At 44.7% G+C, this 19586-nt stretch overlaps 1 protein-coding gene across 8 annotated transcripts in view; it reads left to right on the top strand.

Moving 5' to 3' along the window:
* The window catches only part of LOC115134123 (B-cell CLL/lymphoma 9 protein-like), a 108974-nt gene that overhangs the window by 66034 nt on the left and 23354 nt on the right, over nt 1-19586 (top strand). For 3 of the 8 annotated variants that reach the window (XM_029667807.2, XM_029667845.2, XM_029667789.2), the window contains exons 2-3: nt 2433-2638; nt 14930-15008. The gene's annotated coding sequence lies outside the window, so the exon portion shown is untranslated. Of the gene's footprint in view, nt 1-2432; nt 2639-10415; nt 10560-14929; nt 15009-19586 lie in introns of those variants that run through there. The other 5 variants (XM_029667798.2, XM_029667824.2, XM_029667815.2 and 2 more) reach the window with 5 other exon arrangements.

The following is a 19586-nucleotide window of genomic DNA, read 5'->3' as shown; positions in this document are numbered from 1 at the left end:
ACAATGACCTAAATGTAAACAAACACTGTATAGCCTCAACATGGTTAAAACTATCATTTTGATATCATGGTCAGGGTTTCATTCATATCTCTGTCTGAATTTGATAGTGGTTACATTTCTCCAGGCCATTCTCAGCTTTTTGCCATTGTTTCAACTATGCATCCAAGGTTTAAGATATAATTAAGTCCTTAAAGTTTATGCATACCAGGCTAGGGTAACGCTATTTCCAAGTTGTCCTTTTGGATCAATTGGTATTTCATTCTAGCTGTCCCATAGTTTTACTGCTGTGCAGTGACTTAAACCTGGGCATCTAACCTAATGTCAAAGCTGACGTGCGTCACAAATGCTGTGGATATGCACTTAACATGTAGGTTGTCTGCTATCTATTCCTTTTGCACTGTGGGTAGAATCTGCCATGTGGTTCCATTGCCTTTGTATATGTGATGGTTTTATGTATTGGCTTGGTATATGTGGGATGTATCATGTACACATTATACAAGTTTTCTATATATCTTTCCCTTATGCATCTTAGATGTTAAATGTGTAATTGCTAAATTGCATGGCCTCTGTTGCAGCCAGAGAAAGAAGAAACGCAATCTAAAATAAAAATCAAACAACCATGTTTGATTTGGGTCCGACTGTGTCTGCCTCTTCCTATTGTATTCCTATTTGAATTATTCCTCTCTAAGACATTGCCCTGAAACCTCTAAAAAGTCACACTGCTTTTCAACCAGACATTGAATGTATCGATTGTGCCTTTTTAAAAAGCGGCTTGATAAACTCATCAAAAAAAGAAACGTCCTCTCACTGTCAACTGAGTTTATTTTCAGCAAACTTAACATGTGTAAATATTTGTATGAACATAAGATTGAACAACTGAGACAAACTGAACAAGTTCCACAGACATGTGACTAACAGAAATGGAATAATGTGTTCCGTGAACAAAGGGGGGGGGTCAAAATCAAAAGTAACAGTCAGTATCTGGTGTGGTCACCAGCTGCAATAAGTACTACAGTGCATCTCCTCCTCATGGACTGCACCAGATTTGCCATTTCTTGCTGTGAGATGTTACCCCACTCTTCCACCAAGGCACCTGCAAGTTCCTGGACATTTCTGGGGGGAATGGCCCTATCCCTCACCCTCCGATCCAACAGGTCCCAGACGTGCTCAATGGGATTGAGATCCGGGCTCTTCACTGGCCATGGCAGAACACTGACATTCCTGTCTTGCAGGAAATCACACACAGAACGATCAGTATGGCTGGTGGCATTGTCATGCTGGAGGGTCATGCCAGGATGAGCCTGCAGGAAGGGTACCACATGAGGGATGAGGATGTCTTCCCTGTAACGCACAGCGTTGAGATTGCCTGCAATGACAACAGGCTCAGTCCGATGATGCTGTGACACACCGCCGAACCCGCTCCAGAGTACAGGCCTTTGTGTCACGCTCATTCCATCGACAATAAATGCGAATCCGACCATCACCCCTGGTGAGACAAAACCGCAACTCGTCAGTGAAGAGCACTTTTTGCCAGTCCTGTCTGGTCCAGCGACGGTGGGTTTGTGCCCATAGGTGACATTGTTGCCCGTGTTGTTTGGTGAAGACCTGCCTTATAACAGGCCTACAAGCCCTCAGTCCAGCCTTTCTCAGCCTATTGCGGACAGTCTGAGCACTGATTGAGGGATTGTGCGTTCCTGGTGTAACTCGGGCAGTTGTTGTTACCATCCTGTACCTGTCCCGCAAGTGTGATGTTTGGATGTACCGATCCAAACATTACACGTGGTCTGCCACTGTCCGTCCTGTCTCCCTGTAGCGCTGTCTTAGGCATCTCACAGTACGGACATTGCAAGTTATTGTCCTGGCCACATCGTTCATGCAGATGAGCATTGACCCTGGGCATCTTTCTTTTTGTGTTTTTAGTAGAAAGGCCTGTTTAGTGTTCTAAGTTCTCATAACTGTGACCTTAATTGCCTACCGTCTGTAAGCTGTTAGTGTCTTAACGACCATTCCACAGGTACATGTTCATTAATTGTTCATGGTTCATTGAACAAGCATGGGAGACAGTGTTTACAATGAAGATCTGTGAAGCTATTTGGATTTTTACGAATGATCTTTGAAGGACAGGGTCCTGAAAAAGGGACGTTTCTGTTTTTGCTGAGTTTATGAATGAGATGTAAACGTGTGTGGTCCGTTGATAATCATGTTCCTCAACCAAAAGTGTATTTCGGTCTTCTTTGGAGATCTGAGGCCTGTTTAGGAGGATGTAATGTCACGGAATGTTCGGCGAGAATGTATTGCGTAGAACAGAAATGATTGTCACTCAGATGGAATAGGGGATTGTGTCAACTGGATTTTTTCTATTTCCATCTGTGATATTCTGAGCGTTTTAAAGACCCTGAATACTGATGGTTGTCTTTTTTTCCACTCTCCAGGTTTGTGAATGGGCACTGTGATCTTCTGCTGAGAGGGAGTGCCGGGATTTGAGGCTCTGTGACAGTTGTGACTCCGGGCCGACGCTAAGCAGGTCAGCTTGCTTTATCTGCCAGACCAAGGTCAAAGGGCACGACAAAGGGAACCCAGGGATAGGCTCTCCTCATGAGGAGTAGCCGGGGTCTCTGAGACCTGGGGTCATTTTAAGGTAAGGAACATCAAACTCACACACGCGTGTAGCCGCCATGTTACTTTGTCACTGTTGTGGTTTGGGTATTACAGGCATGTGATATGTGTAAATGTTTTTGTGCTTGTTGGCGAATGTGTCAATTATATTCAAGCATTAGGAATGTTAGGGACAACACGTATTACGGACTACAATATGGTTAATCAAACGTTTTATTATTTTTGTATGACAACGTATTCACAGATATCGACTCTTCCCGTGACATCTGACTGCTTAAGATGTGTTTTTCTTTTTGTGCATGGGATCTAAGAGTCTAAACTTAAAGAACTCAAAGAGCAGTAACAGGGACATCTTGACGTGATCGTTTACTCCACAAATCTCAGATGTGTTGGGGGGGGGCGCATGGGTTCAGGCCCTGGGCAGAGGACAGGGCACCCTGTTTATGGAACGGTATGCTGTGTTGCAGGGCTTATCTCAGGCCCTGCCTACACACACACACACACACCATGTGTGACGCCAGGCTGGGCAGAGCTGAGGGCGGGCACATGCAAATGGCATGAAACAGCCCAGCATACCATCCTGTAATCACATTCCGTGACCTACACACCCACTAATGGCCTCAGATGTAGGAACACAGAGGCTGACAGACAGGAAATGGTGTGTGTGCGCGTGCATATGTATTGGAGACTGTGAGGCGTGCGCTGTCTCCATGGCTGGGCGGTATACCATATTTTATGATATACCGGTATTGAAGCAGGGACCGGTTTGGGTTTTTACTTTACCTTCTATACCAGTATTTGAATGTTTTGGGTTGTTAAATGTGATACGCCATGTGTAATGTCAATTTTTATAGTTTACTTTGCTACTTGAGTCATTTCTCTCCGCAACACATACCTAGCCAGGCCCCCGTCACTCAAGGAGCGCATTTGATGTTCCTCAACCACGACACACTTGCGTTCAGTCTGCATGGTCAATGCAGCACATGCAACAATGTTGATGACGACAATGCTGTTTTCACTTTGCTTCTTAATATAAATCCACTAGCGTTCTATAATGACACTAAAGGTTTGTGTTTCTTACATCAGCAAACAGCTAGTTTGTCTTTTCTTAGCAAGTTGCCCTAAATCTTGTTAGCCGCAAATGCTAATAGCTAGCTAATAAATGTACTGAGGAAGAGCATACGTAGCTATCTAATACCAGTGATGGTGTAGACCTAAATCGGCATGTTTGTGCACATACTGTTGATGGTGTTAGACTTTTGGGAGAGTCTGATGTGAGCGGTCCCTATGTTTTCATAAGAGTAGGCCATGTTGGGTCATGTTCATAGGGCACTGAACTGGAAATGTTTTCAAACATTTATCAATTGGATAAACCCAGATAGTACAACCCAGTATCAGTCGGTTTTCTACTATTTAAAGCCTAATGAACATGACCATGGTGAAGTGCTGTCTCTCCCCCCCACTCATGTGCAGTGTGTGGGTGTTGCTGCCCTTTCCACCAGTGCCCAACTGACCTGGCTGTGACCCAGCTACTCTCCCATAGTGCACTGGGCCATCTGTCACTGCCACAGCTGCCACATACTATGGCTCTAATAAATGGGCCTCCTTTTTAATCTGGCATGGTTGGTTACTATTCCTCAAAACCCCATTGGAGAAATGGAACGTTCTCTTTTTACTTCTCCCTCCTGCATAATGAGAATTCTTATCGCTTATCTCTCTCTGTCATGGTCTCTCTCGCTCTCTCTCTTCTCCCTGTGTAATCTGAAATTGTAGGGTTTCGCAGTGGTTCAGAGTTTGCCGGTACTGTCACATTACCTCTAAATGAACTATCACAACCAGGAGGATCCTCCATCCTCGTTTAAATCTCTAGTTTGGGAACATTTCGGCTTCCCGTTAGATTATAACGGAGATGGACAGAGAGTTGTGGATAAAAATTCCACATTATGTCGCCACTGCTCAACGAGAGTGGCTTATGTTGCTGCCAACACCTCAAACATGTTGACACTTAACATTTATGCCGAAATCACCCCAGTATTCCTACCACCGGAGCAAGATGGAAACAACACAACTTTGTCTCCCGTCTGTATTCGCGCTGCCCTTTTGCAGCAGATTCGGACCTGGCCAAAGAAATTACAAGAGCGATAGGTGTTTTTTAGCTGCGCCTGTTCTCGGTGGTTGAGAATAGGGGGGTTTCAGTACCTCGTGAAAGTGCTCAAGCCACGTTACGAACTTCCCTCTCGCACCCATTTCAGCAACTGGGTAGTACCTGCTCTAGATAAGCAAGCCAAAGTTGTGTTGGGCGTGTCGCGCTTACTACAGATGGATGGACCTCCAGGGCTACAGAGAGCTACTTAACAGTGACAGCCCATCACATTAACCACAGAGTGGGAGATGAGAAGTACTGCGCTACAGACACGACCCCGTTATGAGAGTCACACAAATGCGCAACTTTTTCTCTCTGTAAGAGAAATGTTATAGCATAGGCCTATACAATGCCTGAGCCATGTTTTTACATATTGACTTCACACGCATATTGCACTTTATTTTAGCGTTGTTTTTGATGAGTCTTTTCGGTGTTAACACTTAAGTAAATAAAAATGGACTGTAGTAACTGCAATATGTAGCGAACCGTTGGTTTGGTGAATTGTTGCACCCCTACTTTCTGTGATTGGCTAGTGACACCCCCTGAAAATGGAAACACTCTCTCTGATTGGCTGGTGGCCACTGAGTTTAGCTCAGTTCCTTGTAGTGGATCTTTTCATTTCAGCTCATGATGCGAGTATGAAGGTTGCCAGGTCTCCTGATACCTTATCCCTCCCTGAGTTGAAAAATGTAGGGTGCGCTGATTTGGAACGCTTTACTGGTGGGTGGGGGAGGGGTGCGTTTTGGCATCCTCCACTGAAAGAGGAGAACTCTGGGATTTCTCTCCTCCATTCTCCCCTTTCTATCCCAAATAATCCCTTCTGCTAACAAGGCACATTTTCCTTTTTCTTTTCACTCTGTAACCATAATATGGCTGGTTAAGCATTGGCAAGACATTGTAACCTTATGCTATATGAATGCACTGGCGAGGCTTTGCCAAGCGCAATGAGTTCTGGAGTGGCACTATATTGCCAATGGCTTCTCCCGATGCCAAGGCCAGGTTGTGTCACGGTGCCAGCGTGCCAAGAAGAGCTGAGTCCTGCCAGGACATTAAATGGGCTGTTTTTTGAACTCTCTCTCTCACTGGCAAAGGATTCTGCTCCAGTTCCTGCGGCGTGCTTGTTCTAGCTAAACACAGTTTGATATGGGGGGAGGCACAGGCTTTCATCACCCATAGATGAAATGCTCCTGGTGCTAGGATGTTATGATAGGAACACAAGCGTTGTTCAGCGGTATTGTAAGCACAACCTCTCGTCACCACTGTGAGTTGTCCGGCTCTGTGTGTCTGTCGCGTCACTCGCGTCACCGGCTGATGGTCTGACACCGTGTCCGCCCATGCGCCAACCATTTGGCTGCGTGTGCCTGTGCCCACGAACCCATTCCAAAAGGGGTGGCAGGGGGACACAGACTGGCAGAGGAGAATGCCAGGGGCCGTAGATCAGCCTTGTGATAAATGAACAGGGCTTTTTAGACAAAGCTTGGCTTCTCTATGCGGTCCAGAGATTCTCTTTGACCTGTTTGAAAAATATATATATATTTCCTGCTCTGAAATTACAGAGCTGAACTTCCTGCACTACGAATTCTGTAATGACATAACTGAAATTTCCTCAACGACAACTGAAATTCCTGTTCGACGAGCTTATATTTGACCTTGTCACGGCTTATCATTGCAGTTGAAGGGAAGGATACAATGATTTCGTTAAATCATTGTTAGACCATGGAGAAAGAGCCCGGGTTGTGTAGATTGGTGAGTCACAAACTCTGTTCCACTGCTCCAAGTGGTAAATGCCGTACGTACTTTTAACCGCTTAGCCGAGAACTTACCTGTTCAAGTAGTTCATGGCTTCATAGACCTATTGAGTGAACAGTGTTCTATGAGAACATGTACATGAGATTCATGCAGAACCATTGGCCAGTTTCATGAAGTACCAATCAGGTGTTATTTGCTATTGACTGGTTGGTTGTTCAGCAACAACAACCGATGTGTGCGCAACTCTGGTGCAAAACAGACGGGGTTGGCAGAGCTTGTTGAAAACATGTCAATTATATTAAGTCTCCAATGTTTATTGAAAACGAACACATTTACACAATGAGCACTTGTCTCTCAAATACGTCGTTACAGTTGTTGGTTAGCTAGCTAGTGAATTTGAGCCATATTGGCATTGACATGAAATTAGTCAACACCTCCGAACAAGACACGTGACCCACATACAGTTGAAGTCGGAAGTTTACACTTAAGTTGGAGTCATTAACTTGTTTTTCAACCACTCCACACATTTCTTGTTAACAAACTATAGTTTTGGCAAGTCGGTTATGACATCTACTTTGTGCATGACAAGTAATTTTTCCAACAATTGTTTACACACAGATTATTTCACATATTCACTGTATCACAATTCCAGTGGGTCAGAAGTTTACATACACTAAGTTGATTGTGCCTTTTAAACAGCTTGGAAAATTCCAGAAAATTATATCATACCTTTTTAGAAGCTTCTGATTGGCTAATTGACATCATTTGAGTCAATTGGAGGTGTACCTATGGATGTATTTCAAGGCCTACATTCAAACTCGGTGTCTCTTTGCTTGACATCATGGGAAATTCAAAAGAAAAAGATTGTAGACCTCCATGTCTGGTTCATCCTTGGGAGCAATTTCCAAATGCCTGAACATACCACGTTCATCTGTACAAACAATAGTACGCAAGTATAAACACTATGGGACCACTCTGCCGTCGTACCGCACAGGAAGGAGACACGCTCTGTCTGCTAGTAATGAACGTACTTTTTCGTGCAAAAGGTGCAAATGAATCCCAGAACAACAGCAAAGGACCATGTGAAGATACTGGAGGAAACAGGTACAAAAGTATCTATATCCACAGTAAAACGAGTCCTATATCGACATACCCTGAAAGGCCGATCAGCAAGGAAGAAGCCACTGCTCCAAAGCTGTCATAAAAAAGCAAGACTACGGGTTGCAACTGCACATGGGGACAAAGATCGTACTTTTTGGAGAAATGTCCTCTGGTCTGATGAAACAAAAATAGAACTGTTTGGCCGTAATGACCATCGTTATGTTTGGAGGAAAAAGGGGATGCTTGCAAGCCGAAGTACACCATCCCAACTGTGAAGAACGGGGGTGGCAGCTACATGTTGTGGGAGTGCTTTGCTGCAGGAGGGACTGGTGCACTTCACAAAATAGATGGCATCATGAGAAGGAAAATGATGTGGATATATTGAAGCAACATCTCAAGACATCAGTCAGGAAGTTAAAGCTTGGTCGCAAATGGGTCTTCCAAATGGACAATGACCCCAAGCATACAGTACTTCCAAAGTTGTGGCAAAATGGCTTAACCTGTTGCTTCTACCCGGGACGCTTGCGTCCCAACTAGAGCTCTGGAAATGCAAATGCGCTACGCTAAATGCTAATAGTATTAGTTAAAACTCAAAAGTTCATTAAAATACACATGCAGGGTATCGAATTAAAGCTACACTCGTTGTGAATCCAGGCAACAAGTCAGATTTTTAAAATGCTTTTCGGCGAAAGCATGAGAAGCTATTATCTGATAGCATGCAACACCCCAAAAGACCCACAGGGGATGTAAACAAAATAATTAGCATTTCGGCGTTACACAAACCGCACAATAAAATAGAAAACATTCATTACCTTTCACCATCTTCTTTGTTGGCACTCCTAGATGTCCCATAAACACTATTTGGGTCTTTATTTCGATTAAATCGGTCCATATAAAGCCTAGATATCGTTATATGTAGACTGTGTGATAAACGAAAAAAACATCGTTTCAAAACGTAACGTCATTTTTTAAAATTCAAAAAGTCGACGATAAACTTTCACAAAACACTTCGAAATACGTTTGTAATGCAACTTTAGGTATTAGTAAACGTTAATAAGCGATAAAATTCATCAGGAGGCGATGTAAAGATCATTAGCTGTCCGTCTGGAAAAATGTCCGGCTAGAAACTCAACGAAAATATCCGGTCCTAGACCGGATTAGATACGGTGTCCTGTATGTGTTTGACCAAGAAAAAACTTGAAGGGAAATGACAAGACTCTAGACACCCTGTGGAAGCTGTAGGTACTGCAACCTCAGTCAATTAATTGTGGTTCACGTTTATCAATGGGTTCAAGTAGCGCATGGATATATTTTCCCCATTTTCAGTGATCAGTTTTTCCTGTGCTTTTCGATGTAAATGCCGTTCTGGTAAAGCCACAGCAGTGATTTAACCAGTTTTTTAAACGTCTGAGTGTTTTCTATCCACACAGACTAAGCAAATGCATATACTATATTCCTGGCATGAGTAGCAGGGCGCTGAAATGTTGCGCGATTTTTAACAGAATGTTCAAAAAAGTAGAGGGTCGACTGAAGAGGTTAAGGACAACAAAGTCAAGGTATTGGAGTGGCCATCACAAAGCCTTGAACATCCAACCTATAGAACATTTGTGGGCAGAACTGAAAAAGTGTGAGCAAGGTGGCCTACAAACCTGACTCTGTTACACCAGCTCTGTCAGGAGGAATGTGCCAGATTTCACTCAACTTCTTGTGGGAAGGTTGTGGAAGCTGCCAGAAACGTTTGACCCAAGTGAAACAATTTTAAGCAATGCTACCAAATACTAATTGATTGTATGTTAACTTCTGACCCACTCGGAATGTGATGAAAGAAATAAAAGCTGAAATTAATAATTCTCTGTACTATTTTCTGACATTTCACATTCTTAAAATAAAGTGGTGATCCTAACTGACCTAAGACAGGTCATTTTTACTAGGATTAAATGTCAGGAATTGTGAAACACTTACACCTAAGCCAAATAATTTTAATAACTTCTGACTTCAACTGTATAATGCCTCTATCACACAGACAGTGTTTTTGCGCAAAACGGTACAAAGTATCATCATCTGGTTATGTGTGCAACAAAAGTTCAACATTCAGCTTCTACTACCATTTCTGTCAAGCCGCCTACAGTTTGATGCATATGTTCAATAAATCCAATGTATGTGCCACACAGAACGTACTACAACTGCCTCTGCAACGCAAACGCAGTGTCTCATTGGAAATTAATGTACTGCAGGGAAATGTAGTCATGTAACATAAGAAAAGAAGGGAGCTCACATTGCATAGAATTTGTATACAGACCCATTGAGTGTGTTGAATTTTTCCAACTTTATGCAATTCAAAATTGATTTAATCCAAAGAGCATGAGAAGGGGGTGCAGAGGATTTCCATTTATCAAAATATATATATTTTTCTCATTTTTGTTGTTGTTATTTGTTTGTCTCTCTCTGTTTTGCTCTATTGTTGTCTTTAATATATTTGTTTTTTTATTACTACCAAATAACTTACAAGTGCAATTATTTTGTAAATGCTGGTGTTATATTCAATAAACAAAGTTTAAAAAATATGAATGTACTTCTGGTGTACCAATGTGCAAAGCACTGTTGGTGTGATCGAGGCGTCAGTCTGACGAAAAGCGCAAACTGATCTTCTCCCCGTGTGATCACTAAATAATGGTGTATGTTCTCGTATCGAAATGACGACTGGGCACAGATGGCGTCCTACAAATAGAATATCAGAGTTGAGAGCGTGATAGCAGACGCTTCATCCAATATCAGGTGTGACAGCTGTGAGCAGCCAGCCACATCCCCCAAACCAGCCATTAGCCAATTTAGCCGCTTCTCTCCGTCCGTTCCTTCTGCGCGTGATAGCAAGCTGGGGTGTGCAGACCGTGATGGGTTTTCTGTTACCGTTGTTTAATTATTGGAGTGGCTCAGAGCGCGAGCGAAGTGGGTACGTTTTATTTTCGACTGTAAGAACAAACAGACCAGTCTGACTAAACTTCGCTGTCACACTGCCACTGCCATAGAAAGGGACGAAAACTTGTCACTTTTTAAAGGCGATTTATTTGCCCGTTTTGATCTCAAAGTAGGTCATCCACGCTAATCGTGAAGAACGGCAAAAAGAATTGTGGCAAAGGGCTTAGACTCGGAGTTTATCACCCATAGAGCTAAAAAAAGAAGAGGCAAACACATCTCCCTGTGTGGTCACTGCCTTCTCTCTCTAAGTTAATGACAGCACAGAATTCATCCCTACGTATTCTATTTGTAAGGACAGAGTTCAGAGCCTCATGTCAGAAATGTCATATTATCAGAATTAGCACTTCATCCGAAATCAGCTGTGACAGCTGTGAGCAGCCAGCTGCATTTCCTAACCAGCCATTAGCCTACTCAGCCACTTCTCCGTCCATTCTTTCTGCGTATCTCCATCAGTTTAAAATGTTTATTTAGCTGTGATGGCGACCTGGGGTGTGCAGACAGTGGTGGGGCGTCTGTTACAATTGTTTAAATATTGGAACCGCTCACAGCGCGAGCGTTTCTTTTCATTTCGCCTGTAAGGACAAGCAGGCCGTTTTTATATAATTCAATTAACCATGTTGCGGACCGCTTTGATCTACTCACGGGCTGCAAGTGTTTAGTTTGAGTACAAACAACCCTGTTTAGCCATGTTACCTGGATAGCTAGCTAACAACATGGTACCTTGGCTATGCACAAATTTGGATGGCACAGGGGGGGGGGGGGGGTATAGTATAATGTGTGTGGGAGAAGGGAGGGAGTGTGTGTAGACTGTGTAAAGTTGTCTGAAGAGTAGGCTAAAAATGGTTTCATATAGGCCAATATGAAAATGCAGATCATTATGCTTTTCTATCCCGTACTACATTCCTCCTGCCCAATCACAGGTAGGCCTTTGGATATGAGCAAATCAGCTATTTTCAGCAGTAGCCTTTTCTATTATACAGTAAAAAGTGTGATGTTAAATGCAATTGTTGTATTGAGTAGAGGTGTGACTATCAGGGAAAGGTTTTTGTGCAAAAACGTCTAGAAAAAGGGAACATGCGTCCTGGGGGGGGGGGGCTTGGTATAGTGATACTTGGCCTGGTAGTATGAAGAAGAAGAAGAAAGTATAAACAATGTATGCACTCACAACTGTAAGTTGCTCTGGATAAGAGTGTCTGCTAAATTAAAATGTCAAATGTATCGTTGGTATTGTGACAACCCCACTCTAAAAATAGACACATTTTGTTGCTGTTTACACAGATTGTCTGCGCACACATTTTTGGTCTCCTTTTTTGGCCCTCACAAGTTTGCGTCAACGGCACAAACCGATCTGGGACCAGGCTAGTTCAGGCCTAAGTCGAGGTCAAAACTATTTGGCCCATAATACAGAGTAGAGCTGGGACTACTCGTTAGTATCGTGGCAAGGAAACAAAACACATGGTTTTAACTTATTTTGGAAAACGGCCCTAATGTTGAAAACAAACATGTTGTCAACCAGAGTCACATTTGATTTATTTCCCAAGCTATAGCACGCTATTTGACATGCTGCGGGTTTTTAAAGGACCAAAGAGTTTGGATCTGCGTCGTGTTTCTGTTTTTGCCATGGACAAAATACAGTGATACTGGTATCGTCACAGCCTCATGTCAGAGGGTGTTGCACAGGGTTAGGTCTACCACTGGATATGTTGGTAAAATGTTTGTGGGTCTGCTTGTCTGTTGAGTGGTATTTGTAGGGTTTTTGTTGGTAATAGGTTTAGTGGGGACGTAGGCTTTGGTTTGTCAGCAGCTTAATCTGTTTAGTGAGCTGTGTGTTTGTGTCTTTTGAGACTTCTGTCTTGTGTAGGGCTCGGACAGCAATCGGTTTACTGGTTTCGGCTTGAGTATCTCAGTAATGATACGTGTTTGTGTGTGTTGAGTCTGAGAGGGAGGCACATCTGCTGATCATGCTCCTCTCATTATGTATGAGCGATGCAGTGACACCCCTCCTCTCTGCCCCACCGCTCTGCCGCAGTCAAGCCGTAATGCAACCCCTGTGACTGGGATGCCTGATAGCCCTCTGCATTCATCTTTTCTATTTCCCCATCTGCTCATCAATGTTACTATTCTACCGATACGGTCTCGCTCTCGCTCCTGAGATCAAATCCCAATGCCCAATTCACTCTTCATATACACAGTCATTCAGTTTCTCTGGCTCGGTTTGAATACTGTTAGAGTGAATACAGACGAACAGGAACGTCGGGCGCACGCAGTAGATCACCCGCTTGGTGTCGGCGGCCAGTGCTGACTCAACATGCCGGACCGTCAAGTGATGAATAGATAATAACGTCCAATGTTCTGTGGTTGGAGGCGATGGGACGGCCACCCGTTTCCCACTGCCGACATTCGTGTTGATCCGTCTTCCCTCTTCGGATGCTGCCTTTCTTCCTCCGTTCCTCCCCGTAGGTTTCATAGCTTACACCAATCCACTCGTGTCAGATCAGCCATGACTTCAAGGAAGGATGTATTTACACACAGCCTTCTTCTTTACGTCAAATGATATTTCTTACCTGCATGCTAGGAAACGTTTGGCTATGGCTTTGGTATAGATTTCTGTGATCGTCTTGCTGGTTTGTGGGCCTTTTGTTCAGTCGGCGCTGTTGGTAGATCATCTTAGAACCATGATTGGCTGCAGATATTGTGACCTATTAACTGTGTGATGAGCTGACCCCGGCAGTGTTGGGGCCAATCAGGATGTCTTAACCCAGAAGCAGGGATAACAGACCTGGGTCAAATACTTTCATACTTGAGCTGTGCTTAATGAAGTGTGCCTGCCTGGGTGCACTGTTGTTTTCATGTTGGTTTCAAGTTAGTGTCAGCTGCTACTCCTTGGCATCATACTGAACTTCCTGGTGGTGAAGGATTGCTTGTTTGGACACAGATGCACCGCAAGCAAACGCAAGCACGCAGATGAGGCTTACACACACACACACATACACACACACACACCCCGTGTGCAGATTAGAGGAATTAAGTGAGTGTGCTGGCGCTAGGGCTGACCTGCTCCGGATGATCGTCTTGGGCTGTGCTGATGAGATTTTGGCCCTGGCCCCACAGCCACTGTAAGCAGATTAGCTCACCCGCTGAAAGGTGAACGCTGAACTGCCACGCTACCATTGTCCACACCAGTGTGTGTGTGGGAGAGAGTGGGGATTACATCATCTGACACTGGCGTCGCTCCATCGTGACTGAACAGCATCATGACTGAACAGGGCATGTTTTACATCTGACATGGGCGTCGCTCCATCATGGCTGAACAGCATCATGACTGAACAGCATCATGACTGAACAGGGCATGTTTTACATCTGACATGGGCGTCGCTCCATCATGGCTGAACAGCATCATGACTGAACAGGGCATGTTTTACATCTGACATGGGCGTCGCTCCATCATGGCTGAACAGCATCATGACTGAACAGCATCATGACTGAACAGGGCATGTTTTACATCTGACATGGGCGTCGCTCCATCATGGCTGAACAGCATCATGACTGAACAGCATCATGACTGAACAGGGCATGTTTTACATCTGACATGGGCGTCGCTCCGTCATGACTGAACAGCATCATGACTGAACAGCATCATGACTGAACAGGGCATGTTTTACATCTGACATGGGCGTCGCTCCATCATGGCTGAACAGCATCATGACTGAACAGCATCATGACTGAACAGGGCATGTTTTACATCTGACATGGGCGTCGCTCCATCATGACTGAACAGCATCATGACTGAACCGGGCATATTTTACATCTGACATGGGTGTTGCTCCATCATGACTGAACAGCATCATGTTCTGAACAGCATCATGTGTTCATTTCAATATGATGTGCGTTTAGTGTTCATTGCAATATGATGTGCATCTAGTGTTCATTTCAATATGATATGCGTTCAGTGTTAGATCTCTTTTTAAATTGCTGCAATGAGCAGGTAGACTAATAGGAAATGTAATTAACAAACCAATTAGAACGTCCGGTGGAGGTGTTCTGAAATTAGGATGAAATGTAATGGTTTAAATGACATTTAATGGTCTTCCCTTTTGATTTTCCTTCATGCTATTCCTAATCATGTATATTTGTACATGTAAATAGTCCTCATTCCTGCTATACTGAACCACTAGCTGTCTACGTGCTGTTATAGACTGCTAAATCGAGTTGCGTTATATCATGAAAAGGGGAGCCGCTCACATGCTTGCCCGTAGCTCTGTCTGCTAAGCCTGTGTGTGTGTGCCAGCCATGTTGGACAGTGTGTTGTTGTGATTTGAGAGATGTCCCTCTCTTTGTCTCCAGCAGCGTTGGGGATTTGACGAGCGCCGGCCCATTGCAATGCAGACATGGCCACGGCTATATCGTGACACAGAGGGACATGGTGAGTGCTACACATGCACAGACAAGCCGCTTGACTGCAGGGGGTGGGGGGGGGGCATTAGCCTGGTGAAGCAAGAGCAGGGGGGTGGAGGGGAATGGAGAGGAGGGCGAGCAGTACAGGTTGGATGAGAGGTAGAGTAAGTGGTTGGTAGGGAGGGTACATTCAGTTCTCCTTCGCCTTTGTCCCTGAGGCACAGACACACTAGAGGCAGCACAGTGTACCGCACTCCATGTAGTTAGCTCCGTGGCTCAGGTGAACATTTTGCTTCGGGCCTCTTTCTGTGACATTGGCTCAAAGGCGCCTGCAGATTACTGGGTATCTAGATTAGAAAGCAAAATAGAGATCACACGATCTCAGAGTTAAGCACTTTGACTTGGGCATCCTCTATGAAAGCTATACAAGGAGTTAGTTTGAGGATGGTGATTTCTAAACAAGAGCTAGTTGCCTTTCCACAGAACAGCAGTTCCCTGGAATGAGCCCCTGACGTCAACCATAATCAATTTCCTAGAAGAAAACTGGCAACAAAGAACTGTATGTTCAGAAGTTAAGCCTTCCTATTCTCCTCCTTCCTTGAACCAATCTGAGCATTTTTTCCCCCCCAGAGTATGTAATACTCACCTGAAGTTAAAAAGGATAGTTGGCTTTAAAATACATTTTAGCTTATTTTCGTCTTACATAGGTTGTCATTTCATCCAAGTCATTGGTTATTTAGCAATGGCCGGAATCCCCTGGCTAGCATTTTTGGAGCATGCTAGCAATGCTAGTGGAAACAGACTGTATTAGTTAGCGGAGAATTATAGCATTAGCTGCTCTTAAAGTCCCAAATCACCATTTTATTATAATTTTTTTGGCTTTGTGAAACATTTTTTAAATATGCTAATTTCGATCTAAAATGATGTTTTAGACTCATGAGTAGCCATAGCCTTCTCTAGCTTTCATGTCTGGCTCATTCTGAATGAAGTGTTTTCAGTCTCATCTTATACCCACCGGTTAATGGCTGCGAGCAACCTTTTACATGCACACACTGAGCCGAGCCAGAGTCCCATAGGAGTGTGTCGTCCTCCCGAGAGTGTGTCACGTGTCACGCTCCTTGAGCGCGAACTGTGGTTTTAAAGTTCACAGGGAGTGGAGGTGACACCGATGACATTTGTCAAGACTGACGGCAACCGTTAGCCAGTGAAACGGTTTGGTGTGATGCTAGTTTTGTCTTTGGAAGAGGATCACAATGTATGCTACCCTACTTCTGGAAGCAGCCAACCAGTTAATGTCCCTGACCTCTATTGAAATGCGAGCGTGGTTGGAAAGCGATACAGATGTAAATATCAAGGACCAAGGTTTACGCCTAGTGTAGACAGACGGAACGGGAAGGAGGTCGGATGGACCGGCAGGCAGGCAGAAAACAGACTGACCGATGCTTTGTAGAATGACTTTGCCTCATCTGTGTTAAGAAGAAGAACCCACCCAGGATTGTCTTGAATCTGATGAAATGCTTAGAAACCCCTTTTTTGTCTCAGTGTAGCACTCTTCTACACTTTGATCATACATTATTATTGTGCGTGTACATTTGTACACGTTTGTGTATAGGTGTGTGTGTGTGTTTATTCACACGCATGTGAAAAATGCATACATGTTTTTGCCAGTTTTGAATCTGGAGATTTTGGCCAGGCTTCGTTTTCATGTGTGTGTGCCTGTTGGCAGCCAAGCACATAGCCTATACTCTCTCCCTCTGATGGTTATGTCCTTACTACAGGAGGGCTGGAGGGAGGGGGAGAGAGTAGCAACTGATCAGTAGTGGCTTTGCTTCAAAATGGAATTGACATAATATGGCTGGTAGATGCTGGTGGGCACAGCCAGGGTGTATGTGTCCTGCGTGTGTGTACCCTTTGTGCCTGTGTGGGCCAGAAAAATGGTTCCTTCAGCAAGTTGAGATCTGTGTTTGTGAAACATCGGAGTGTAATTTGGGATCCATACTTTCCATTTTCCATTCATGCATGCATATTGCATAACCACCACCAGGTTACATGCACTCTATGAGATTTGTTGGTTGGACTAATTCTATCCAGCACCCCCCCTGTTTCAGGATATTTCTGGAGTGCGCAGCACGTCTAGGGGGAGACTTCACACAGTTGCGTGATGTTTATCTGGTGCTCGGTAGGATAAAAAGACATCCTTTGGTATCTTTGCGGCGGGTTTGTTCGGAGCCCTCTTCAAGGTCAATTTGAGAGCGCTCATCTCTTCGCTGGGAGTATGGAAATGAGTGCTCTTTGAGAGAGGGCATGTTGCAACGCTTTGCACATCCCTCCAGCAATGCAAAAATAAATGTGAGTCTCTCTTGTTGACTCTCTCTCTCTTTCTTTTTCATTGACTCTGTCTCTCCCCCTCTCTCGCTAACACAAACAGTTACACAGAGAAGGCTGTTAGAGTAAACCGCAAGCAGTTGCGGTTCATACAGGCATTTAAGGAGATGCGTTAGCTATTAGCATGGAGCCCCTGTGGCACCACAGCAAAGCAGACTGCCGTAGAGGGTCTGTTCTGTCTTGTCTGTGTGAATGGCTCTCTGTTGTTGCGCAGAGCTGGGCTAATAGTTTGTTTAAATTCTTCCAATTAGTTGCTATGATCGCTAGACTGAGACGAACCTGGCTAGTTATCGGTGGGAGAGGATGCCGGTTGGGTGAGCGCCTGTCCCTTTCTCCTTGTCTCCCTCCCTCCCTCGCTTGCTCCTCCTCCTCTCTCCTCATTCTCCCGCTTTTCCTCTTTCTCTCTTTCCAATCTTCTTTCTCTTCCACTCATTTTTCTCCCCCGTGTGCCCCTCTCCCTTTTCCCCTTTCCCTATCCTTTTCATACTCTCTCTCTCTCTCTCGCCATCATCACACAAAGTGTCAGCGATTTTGGCTTGTTTTCTGGTCCATTGCAGAGAGGGGTATTAGCCAAGGCACTGTGACCTGACCTGACCCGGCCTATTGAAGGCTGCTGCTGCACCACTCTGTAGTCCGGTTGTTATGTCCTCCTGTCCTGGTGCTGGACCAGCGGGCCTGCTACACTGTGTCATCATCCCCGTTATTTAGTCCACCCAAGATCTCACAGTACAGGCCAAGGGAGGGAGCAGGAAACGCTGGTGCATTCTGGAATTTTAGGTTGGTTGTGTGTGTGTGTGTGTGTGTGTGTGTGGGGAGGTCGGTCAATGTTTGAATGAGGCTGGTTGGGGAGGTTGTGGTCCCCCTGCCTCTTTCCCCTGCAGTGCTGGAGGCTGCCTAGTTTCCCTCTGCCCCTGGGGTAAACACGCAGCATGCATGCCTGCATTCACACATCATATTCAGTCAGACAGCTTTGATTCACAGCATGCTACGGTGTAGGTTTACTTCTAGATGATTTTTGGATGTTGAGGTGCCCAAATTGGGCTATTCAGTGTTTAAGGCGTCTTCCACTTTCTGAAGGAAATTCCATTTAGTCTGAAATGAAGGTGTAAGGTCCAGATCATTTGAAAACCCACTGTGTGTGTATCTTTCCCAGTGTTTCTCCCAGTGTGTGGGGGTGGGTGCTTGTCTGTTGAGCGGCACAGCGCACTCAAACACTCCCGAGTTGTTGTGCTGGGAGTCGTTCAGATTCAGATACCAGTGGCGTTGCCACGGCGACCGTGTGGGTGCACGCTCGTTAGTGAAGTGTAATGTCTCGGTCTTTCTCTCCCCGGCGCAGAAGCTCGACTGACTCTATGCCTCTGCCTGTGCTTACCACACTCGAGTGGTGGAATGGAAACAGTGGCCTTATACAGACACGTGTCTCTGTGTCTTTTTTGAATATCATGAACATACTGTGTTTGTTAGGAGAGGGCAGGAACCTTGCCTAGGGAAACTGGCCTGGGTTGTGTTCATTAGGCACGAAATGGACAAACGCTCCAGTGAAACGGAGAGGTACGATCTGAACTTATCCAATAATATATGCTATGTTTTCCGTTGCATTTAAAAAAATTAAAAACCTGTGTGCCCTAATGAACACAACTCTGTTATATAGCTCTTGTCATTCATAATTGATGGACACACCAAGCCCACGTGTCTGCCTGTTAGAAATGTTTTGCAATGATGTGCTCTAATGAACAGAACCCTGTCATTGATGGGAGAGGTAGAGCTGTTCAAGGCTTGATACTGGTGAGCTCACCCCTCTCTTTCACATCCTCCCAACTGACTCCTCCTCCTCTCTTTCTGGGTTTTGATGACCTAATTTTTTCCCCACTGCATACCCCGGAGGGCACGGAGGTGTTAGATATAGCAGGACCTCTACAAAACCTGACTCACGCACTCTGATACCGAGCCTGTTACGTCTGCTGAGACGTGCTCCCATTGCTGCGCCGTATTCATTAGTGCACACCATAGCTAAACGTAGCAAGGTATGTCTTGCAACGAAAATTAGTTTCTTATTGGTTATCTTTTGAGTCCAGGTAGCTGCTCCCCGTTTCGGTCCGTTTGCTTCCGATGTCAAGTGAATAGGACCCTAGTTTCCTGAGTCCGATCCCGTCCTCTTGTCACTAGATTATTAGATTTCACATGTAGTTTGCACGTCAAGGTAGGAGGGCTGTTGAAGTAG

The sequence above is a fragment of the Oncorhynchus nerka genome, linkage group LG2 (assembly GCF_034236695.1).
Source record: "Oncorhynchus nerka isolate Pitt River linkage group LG2, Oner_Uvic_2.0, whole genome shotgun sequence".
Classification (NCBI taxonomy): domain Eukaryota; kingdom Metazoa; phylum Chordata; class Actinopteri; order Salmoniformes; family Salmonidae; genus Oncorhynchus; species Oncorhynchus nerka.
The sequence above is the reverse complement of the archived record's forward strand: the minus strand, read 5'-3'. Positions and strand labels throughout refer to the sequence as shown.